The sequence below is a fragment of the Poecile atricapillus genome, chromosome 7 (assembly GCF_030490865.1).
Source record: "Poecile atricapillus isolate bPoeAtr1 chromosome 7, bPoeAtr1.hap1, whole genome shotgun sequence".
NCBI lineage: Eukaryota > Metazoa > Chordata > Aves > Passeriformes > Paridae > Poecile > Poecile atricapillus.
The window spans coordinates 32,711,851-32,722,250 of record NC_081255.1 but is presented as its reverse complement, the minus strand read 5'-3'; positions in this window follow the sequence as shown (position 1 = coordinate 32,722,250).

Here is a 10,400-nt window from a genome sequence, read left to right as displayed (position 1 = left end):
ACAGAGCTCCAGAATACAGAAGAAAAATTATGATTTATATGCAGTTTAGTGAAGATAAAGGCCTTTGAATTTCCTGATGGAAGTGAAAAATAATTAAGGAAGAATTTCTCCATGGAAAGGGTGGTCAGGATTGGAAGGGGGGTTTGGAATTCCCATTTCTGGAAGTGTCCAAGGAACTCCTGGAGTTGGCACTCAGTGCTCTGGCCTGGGGACAAGGCTGGACTTGATGGTCTTGGAGGGCTTTTCCAACCTTAATGATTTTGGGATTCTGACAAATAAATGGCCAGACAGAGCAATCAGAGATTCTGATGTCAGCACTAATTTAATATTTGGAGCAGAAAGCAAAACCACTTTTCAGCCCAGCTTGGAACCTCCCATCACATCAACCTAGGCTGGTTTTACAGAGGAGTTTTTTCCAGTCCCAGCTCCAACAACATTCCTGACCAAACCTTGTGCTGTACATCACCAAAAAGCCCTGTAAGCTGCATGGACACAGAATCAGCCCCTTTTCTGTTCAAAGTTCAGCCTTCCTTGTGAAACTTGGCAGAATTGGGTAAAAAGAGCCATCTACAGATATATCCCAGGGCAGGATAAATGTGCTGCTGGAACAGATGGGATTCTCAAAAATTTTTTCCAGTGAGAACGGTGAACGTGCCAGGATTCCTTACTCCATAGTAAGAAAGAACATAAGTTTTACAGGAACATTTACAGGGAACAGGAAGTTAAATAAAGAGAACTATTAAAACTTGTAAGCTCTGTTCTTGAGAGAATAAATTAACACAGCCAGGACAAATTGGTTTATTTGTGGCTGGGGGAGTGTCCATACAAAAGAAAGGAATTAGGGTCCTTTTGAACAAATGTATCTCAAATTACCCTGGAACCACTGATTTTGCTGCTGCTGTGTACAAAAAATTTCTGTATTCTTAAATAAATACTATATTCCTCTCCACATCAACCACAGAATCACAGAATAGCTCAGCAAGAAGAGTTGGGATTAAAACCAAAACACAACTGATTTGACAGGCAAGGAGGAGAGCAATTAAATAAAGAAATAAGATTATTTTTGTTTACAGGACAGGTGAGAAATCATGGAATTCCCTGGCTTATCAGCATGGAAAACAGGCTGAGCAAAACCTGAAATAAGCAGGACCCACACCACCTGCGCTGAGCATGGAAAACCATATAAACCCCCCCAGACTTTTGCAAGCACTGCACTATAGCTGGTTTTAAATACTAAAAACCTCTAGAAATAATTAAAATCTTTTATTAATAATGTCTATTATACAGCATCTTCTGAACTGTTCTTTAAGGGTGCCAAGGGCTTTCCAGTCCTGTTGCTCTGAGCACGGAATTCCCTTTGCCATATACTAAAAATCATTCTTAATAAAGAGTTCTAACTAAGCGGTACACACAAAATAGAAATGATTATGACCCACACTGAATAATTTTACCAAAATTAAAGGTTTAATAAAGTCAACCCAAGTTGGGCAGAAGCACAGCTACAAATCCAACTCTAAACCTGCTGGTGGAGCCTCTCCCCCAAGACTCGACAGCAAAAGGTCCCGAACTCTACAGAGTTTCTCCAGATCGTGGGATTTCTCTTGTTTGTAGTGAAATCACTTCTCATTCATGCTGTGGGTCTGTTCTTCCTTACGTACTGAGCTCCTGGGATTCCTTGGCACTTAAAGCTTGTATCCACGTTATAAGCACACTTAGAAGTTAAGGACTCTCTGTGCACTCATTAGAAACTCATTTATAAATGCTGCACCACTCATTAACTTTCTGAAGTTCTCTTCTATCACAGCTCCCGCAGCATCAGGGACTCACAGCCGACAGTCACCGAGATTTATTTTTATTTTTCTTTTTGCTTCTGACACTGGATCTCAGGGAATAAAAAGGAGAGAAAGGGCTGGTTCGTGTACACTGAAACCTCCCTGATCTGTGAGCGGGATGTGGGACCGGCTGCAAGCTGAGTTCAAGGAGACGGTTCAGGAAATTAGAGGGGGGAGAAAAAGGCGGATAAAAAGTAAATTAACCAACCTGCTTCTCCTTGCTCTCGGGGCTCCGACTGGCGGCTGAAGAGACGCTGGTGTTGCTCCGATGGCGAACCCCGGACGGGCGCTTCCCTCAGCCGGGCTCCCCTCAGCTCCGAGCCCTCAGCCCGGCTCCCCTCAGCTCCGAGCCCTCAGCTCCGAGCCCTCAGCCCGGCTCCCCTCAGCTTTCCCCGGCTCCCTTCAGCTCCGATCCCTCCGTCCCCAGCCCGGCTCCCCTCAGCTTCCCCCGGTTCCCCTCAGCTTCGACCCTTCCACCGCCCCGCCCCGGCCCAGCCCCCCGCCCGCCCCGGCCCCTCACACGGGATAGCGGGGAACGAGCTGGGAAGGGTTTGAAACACCGGGATCCTCACACGGGATAGCGGGGAAGGAACTGGGAAGGGTTCGGCGCTCCAGGAGAGGCTGAGGGAGCTGGGAAAGGGCTGGAGAATCCCTGAGGGAGCCGGGAAGGGGCCGGAGAATCCCTGAGGGAGCTGGGAAGGGGCCGGAGAATCCCTGAGGGAGCTGGGAAGGGGCTGGAGAATCCCTGAGGGAGCTGGGAAGGGGCTGGAGAATCCCTGAGGGAGCTGGGAAAGGGCTGGAGAATCCCTGAGGGAGCTGGGAAGGGGCTGGAGAATCCCTGAGGGAGCTGGGAAGGGGCTGGAGAATCCCTGAGGGAGCTGGGAAGGGGCTGGAGAATCCCTGAGGGAGCTGGGAAGGGGCTGGAGAATCCCTGAGGGAGCTGGGAAGGGGCTGGAGAATCCCTGAGGGAGCTGGGAAGGGGCTGGAGAATCCCTGAGGGAGTTGGGAAAGCTCAGCCTGGAGCAAAGGAGGCTCAGGGGGAATTTCTGGCTCTGCACAAGTCCCTGGCAGGAGGGGACAGCCGGGGGGATTTGGGATCTCCTCTTTGGCATAAAAACACCGATGTTGACCAGGAGCAGGAAGGATAATAAGAAAACAGGAAACTAAAATTCCTACAGACACAGCAGGAGGAAGAACCTTGGAAGAGTTAAAGTCCATCTCATTCCACCCTTGCCACTTTGCACTAGATCAGGTTGTCCAAGGCTCATCCAACCTGCCTGGAGCCTCTTAATGATGTTAATTAATTCAGATATTTCATGACCTGGTTGTGCTATAATGCAGATATCCAGTATCCGCTGGCTCTAATTTAAGAGCAATTGATAAAAATTACCTTTTACTCCACAAGTAATGGACGAAATCACATTTTTGACCCTTTTGCACTTCAGCATTTGAGGAGTTGACAGTTGTAAAGCAATACCACATATTTAACAGGAACTCACAATTAAAAAAACAACACCCAAAAATTATGTCAAGGAATTTCAAGCAAGGACTGAGCCCTTTAATTTTGCTTGTGCTCATCCTTTTGTAAAAGGCAGCAAAAATTTCGAACCAGTGAACTAGAAAGTCCCAGTCAGGCCTAAAACCGAGGGGTTTATACAATGGTTTTTCTTTTCAGCAATATTATTTTAAAAGAAATGCAAACCCACTATCTCTGCTTCATGAGGTATGAAGACAAATATTTTTGTTTGCTTATTGCAAACTCTTCTCCTGGAAGAGTAACCAGACTGGAAGTATCTTTTGCGTGATGTAAACACTTCTCCCATGAGCAAACCCACTCATTGGCTTTAATTTATTTATTGACTTTCTGTAATTCACAATCCATTTCCTCAAAGCAGCATCAGCCAATTTCACTCCTTATTGAAATAACCCTCTCTTAATTGATAAATTCTATTTTTGACACATTTCCTGATTCTAATATGGCAGTTTGGGAAATCTGACTAAATACAGCTTGTGTCTGAGGTTAGGAAACCTCCGAAGCTTTCGTATCCCAGACTTTCACAGCATAAGCAAAAGCTGTCAAAAGCTGCCACTAGAAAATCCCTTTATTTAGAATATCTTGAGACAAACATTTGACAAGAGTTTTCTTTCACTTCCCCGTGTGCCACTGCTGCTCAGCCAACCAGGAAAAAGAAATCCCCTACAAAGCCTCCACTAATGCATATTTATTTATTTTTGAAGGTTTTTTTTTCCCACCTAATACCTCAACTAAAACTTCCTTGAGCTTAATCCTCTTGAGGAAGCCAGAAGACAGGTAATTCCTCCTTTCAGAGTTCTTTGACGTGTGTTACATGTTTCATACTGATCATCCTTTGTGTAAACTTCAATTCCAGTTTATTCTGTCTTTCTTTATAGATCAGCTTCCCTGGAGGCCTCCCAAGGCTGATCCCTGACAGGACTGGAGAACCAGGTGGGAGTCAGGGAACAGGGAAAGGCTCAGGTTGGACATCAGCAGGAATTTCCCCATGGAAAGGGAGCTCAGGCACTGGAACTGCCCAGGGAGGTTTGGAGTGCCCATCCCTGGAGGTGTCCAAGGAATTCCTGGAGGTGACACTCAGGCTCTGGGCTGGGGACAAGGTGGGGATCAGGACTCGCTGACCTTGGAGGGCTTTTCCAGCTTAAATTATTCCAGGGTTCTATTACTTTATTGACATCTTGTTGCTCAAATATTTTCATCGCTGTTCTGTTGTTTCTCTGCATGCCTGAATTACCTCACAGAGTTTCTATTTTGCCATTTTGACTCCAAGATGTTAATGTTTCTCCATGCTTTATTCACTAGGATATGGAAATGCAGGATCCAGGATGTTCTCTAGCCTCAGCACAGCATCCCCTCTGCTCAGGGCCTCCCACTTTTGTGGAATCAGAACTTTTGGAGAGGCTTTTATTAGAAATACAAACAAGGAAATGTTGTTTTTTTTCCTCCCAGCCTCCACGTTTCACCTCAGATTTTCTCCCTCAAAGCATTATAAAAATAACAAGGGGCCAGAAGCCTTTCAACAAGTTTTGTGTTGAAAAACAACAAAATTTCACAAAATACAAAGCCCCAGGTGGTTTTGCGAAGCACATGAGAAGATTTCAGTGACCTATGAGCATGTTTTGAATCTAAGTGTGAGCAAGAAGCACAGAACTTCTCCAACAGAGCAAAACTTCAGCCTTTAGGGTTTATTTATTTTAAAAATGTGACATCAAAGCAATTCCTTCCACCAATTATGCTGGATACAGTCACAGAGCCTCTTTGTGGCAGATCATAATTCCCTGATCTCTTACAAATAAAAATTCCTAATCCCCTGCTCAGCTTTTTGGTGAGTCAATAATCTCCTGCCTGGTTTTACATCCATGTAGATTATCTAAGGAGGATCAGAGCTGCCAGGCTGGGTTTGGGGTGGAAGGGATCTTAAATCCCATCCAGTATCACCATGGGCAGCGACACTTTCCACTGTCCCACAGTGCTCCAGCCTGGCCTTGGACACTTCCAGGGATCCAGAGGCAGCCACAGCTTCCCTGGAAATTCTATTCCACAGCCTCCCCATGCTCACAGCCTGGAATTCCTTCACATTATCCAATCCAAACCTACTTTCTTTCCATGTGAAGCCATTCCTTCCTCTCCCTCCATCCCTTGCCCAAACTACTCGTGCTTAGGCAAAGAACAGCAGGATTTTACACTGCAGCAGACACAGGGGTGTTTTTTCATTTCCAAAATGAAAAATATGAGCACAAAACCCATAAACCCCTTGCTATTCACAAGATAGGACTCCTCATTTCTGCAAATCTGTAATTGTTTTAGAATCAAAGCATGGTTTGAGAGGCAGAACTGACACCAGGCCAGGAGGGGCAGAGCCACAGCAGCTGCTCATGGGCAGGGAAGAGGGAAAAAAGGGTGGAAAACCAAGTGGCAGCATTGGCTTCCCAAGGGAAGGTCAGCTGAACCAGTGGAAGGATGAACAGACAATATCTCATCATATATTCTTTATTTTTTAATAGTTAAGCTAAGTGAGGAATAAGTTTTTAAGTTTCTAAGGGAGGCAGAAGGGAATGATCTACAGCAAATTCCCCAGGAGGAATTTCCATCCCTTTTGAAGCTTTCACATGGCTGCAGGAGAGTTCCCAGGTTAATTAGTGCTGTCACCATTAGTGCAGCTTATTTCCCAAGTGCCACAGCATCATTTGGCAAGAAAAGGATCCTGAGTGCATACAAGGGGGAAATTGCAGCAAAATACACAAGTTTGGCAAAAAAGAAAAGTGGTCCTTGAAGCAGCAGGCTCTGCAGTTTAACTTTCATTTTGACAGGCTGGATGTGTTTGATATGTCTATTTAATGGGCTTTTAAATAAAACCACTGTTACTATAGTAACATTTACATCAGAGGTTGTGCTCATGCTGCCTTTGAGGAACAGGAAACCAATCTGCTCTGCTCACCTTTGTGCTTCACGCCGATATTTTACATGGTAAACCCGTTTTCTGATAAATAACTTCCTTTTTTCAGAGTATTTTCTGTCTCAGTTTGGAAATGAGGATGGATTTGAGGTGGTTGGCTTTGCAGTGACTAAGCCCTGTGTGTGGGAACACACTCCTGGCACCAGGGAGAACAAGGATTGCATAAAAAGGAAACTGCAGCGTGGGGAAATCCATGCAGGATCCCTGCAATTATCCAAGGCCAGGTTGGACTCTTGGAGCAGCCTGGGATAGTGGGAGATATCCCTGCCATGGGAATGAGATGAGCTTTAAGGTCATTTCCAAGCCAAACCATTCCAGGACTCCACAATTCCATCAAAGAAGACAAATTTTGCTTTTCTGCTCCTCCAGGAGGTTTTCCTGGTCCAACTCTGCTTTCACTCAACAGCACCAGAATATTTACACAGCACAACGTGACCCTCTTTGGATGAGGAAATGAAACCACCCAGGGCTCTCAATTCCCCTAAAAAAGACTTTTTAGTCATGCATGTCCTTAACAGAAATTAGCAGCTGGAAAATAAAGAGGGGAAGGGGAAAGGTGAAGGGAACTTAGAGCCTTCAGGCACCTCTCCAACAGCTTGATTCCATTTTTCCTTCTATTTTTCTTCTTAATGTGCATCATTTGAAATCAGATTTCAGTGAAAACGTGCACGGATGGGACTGTGGGACAACCCAAACGCTGCTGCCCATGGAAAGGCAGCTTTGCTGATGTCATAACCATGAAAAAAATGGGATTTACTTTAGATTCCAAAGCACTGTTTGGTCTGTTATCCCCACAATCCCTGCCAGGATGACACACTCAGCTTCATCTCAGTGAGGAGAAAGCAAACACCACGACTTTTTCCCTCAGGGGGAGGTGGTGGGAATCTATTTCCAGCAGCACTTCAGAAAAGCTGGCACCAATCTGGGTTCTCAAGTGGGATCTCACACAGAGGCCAGGAATTCACAGCATGGAGAGAGAAATGCTGCAGAAAATGAGAAGGTATTTTGAATAAATGCCTTCATTTAAAAAAAAAATATTAAATTCTAGGCTTTTTATCAATTCAAATGTTTCTCAATCTGTCAAAAATTCAGTTTGTGATAGTCACAGACTCAGAAAAAAAAAAATCAAATGGGTGGTTTAATTCAAATTGAGGCCGCTTTTTGTGGTTTTGGCTATGGAGAGAAGATTTTACTTAAATGTTTATATCTCAGTGATGAGTTCCATCCAACATGAAATAGAAACCCTACCTACTCACACCCACAATAAATGAAAATCATGGAAGGGATGGAAAGGGCCTTAAAGTTTTTTTTTAAAATGCCACCATATTTTCATTAGAGCAGAGGAAGTTCAAAAATGGGTACAAGGATCCTCCCCCACCTTGTCCCAGCATCCCAAAAGAGAAAAAAAACATTCCTAAATAAGAGACAACCTCACACATCTTTCATCCCAAAAGAGAAAAAAAAAATCCTAAATAAGAGACAAACTCACACACCTTTCATAGCTCTTTTCAGCTGCATTATTATCAAAAATCAGATTATTTCACCTAAACAGCAAGGGAAATGCTGGAATAATGTCCAGTTTGTAGCTCCTACTAAGCACAGGTTTGGGCACTAATGTTGGGGTAAATCCTTGGAAAATTTGGGTTTCAGTGTCCAAAATCTGGCAGCATTTCATCCCTGTTTAGTTGGAGTGTGGAATGAACGGATGATGTTGATTTTCTGTTTATTTTCTAGATAATAACAGCTGAAAAGGAATTGCATAAAGGGGAAAAAATACAGGGATCTTGAGTGTATGGTGGGAAAACAGGAAAAACTGGGCTAGGAAGGGAAGATAAGGGAAGAGTCAAGAACAAGAAGCAGATGGATCCTTCTGGGGTGGGAATGATGTGTCCAGATAGTGCTGGCACAGAGGAAGTGTGAGTGAAGGGATGATCCTGGAATTCTGGCAGCAGGGAAAGGGTCAAGGACACAGAGTCCCACCAAAAAGGGGTAAAATCTGTGCAAGGGACTGGCAGGGATGCTGTGCCCTCAGATTTATGGGATGGTGGGAACAGTTGGATGCTGGACTCTGAAGTTATTCCCTCTTTATTTGGCAGAAAAATGGGAACAGAACTACCTGGGACAGCCATTCCCAGTTTTTTGGCAGATAAATGGGAGCAGCACTGCCTGGGACAGCCATTCCCAGATTTTCAGCACTGCCTGGGACAGCCATTCCCAGATTTTGGTGCTCCTGGAGCAGGCTGGAAGCACCTGGCAGATGGAGAGGGATGCTCTGTGTGCCTTTCCCCCAGGAATTCCACCTGGGAATGTTCCCTCTGACAGCCCCAGGAACCTTTTCCAGGTGCTCCTGCAGGAGGAGGGAGAGGCTGAGGCACTGCTGGGGCTGCAGGAGGTGGAATGAGCAGGGCAGGGATCAGCTCTCCTACACTTGGCAAGGGTCTCCCCAAAAAAAAGCAGAATTCCAAGGAAATCAGACAGGAATTCCAGCCCTTCCACACCAGGAAAGAGCAGAATTTCAAACACACTCCAGTCTCCACTCACATCCCAGGCCCTGCGCCATTTAAAATGTCATTTTTGGACCTTTAGAGACGCTCTGCATCTTCAAACTCTCCCTTATTGATCAGGATTTTGTGGCAAAAGGTCTCCCCTTGAAGGCTGTCAAACACAAACCTGATTGGATTATTCAGTGCAGACAGGTTTTCCCTTCACAAAGGTCACATTTATTTAATGTAGAGTTATTCCATCCTGGATCTGGCTGCAGGATATCCGAGCACCCCTGAATCATCCCGGTTCAACATCAGCTCCTTCCCTCCACATCACCACTCCCACTTCTTTCTACATGGCTTAATAAGAGATAAAATTGACTATTACACTTGATTAATAACATTAATTTCAAAAGGTTTCATATCAGGGCAGGAGTTGTGAGGTTTAAATGGGACCAAACCAGCCCAAATCCTGCTGCCACACTCAGAATCCAAATAAAAATACAGCCCTAAGGAATGACCTATTACTGCCATTTAAAAGTTAGCAACTATCAATTTAATCAGATTACTAAAAGTGCTACAGGAAATCAGGCATTGACTGACCCTCAAAATGAGTTTACCTCATTGCCTGCCCATTACAGAGCAGAAAATACAATTATTGCAGGAACTTGGAGCACCTCACACAAAACTGAAGGGTTGTGGGCAATAAAAACACTTCAGTGTCAGACAAACAGGTGGCAGAAAATTGGTTTTGCCATTTGATTTACTTAAAATTCTGCAAAGAATCTGAAAGTTTGGGATCTATTTGGAAATGATCCTCCCAAACTGACTTAATTTCTGTTTTAATTCTTCCCAACACTAAAGGAAAAGGGAGCAGTGCTGTCACTCACTGTCACTTCCATCACTTGTCAGAGGCGTCACTGCATCAACAAGAAAATGAGACTAAAATTAAGTTAATTGGGCAATTTTTCACACCAAATCAAAGGCCACATTTTAAAAATACCTCACAGCCCACAAAGCTTGAGAAACCATCTCAAAACACCACACAGTAAAACAAGCACATTTTCTTTTCAAAAATTAGTAATGAGGGGTTTCTATTCCACAAAAATCCTTCTGACATTAAAAACCTTCCAAATATGATAAATCAAGCCCTGTAAAAGAGCAGAGAAACCTGTGAGGATCTTCAGGTGTCCAAAGGGAGGCGAATAATCCCAATCTTAATTGAGGATATTGGCTGAGTCCTAATTAACTTTCCACATTTCTCACTTCTGAGACTCCCAGACAAAGGCTGCACATTTGGAAATTGTTTCTAATGATTGGCTGCTATTAAGAGATCCATGAAAACTGATTTATTTTCTGCTGTAAATTTTAATTAAGCAGCAAAATATTTATTAGGAATGCAATCTTTAAAGGAATGGAAAGAAAAGCCAGCATACTCTGAACTGGCTAAGTTATATTAGTTTGTATAATCTGATTTAAAAGATAAATTTTCTTTCTGTATGCAGGAGAAATATTCTACTTTTCTTAATCTGTTAAAATGAAACAGTTTTCTTTTGGGATTTTTTTTTTATTTGGGAAATTATTTTATCATCCTG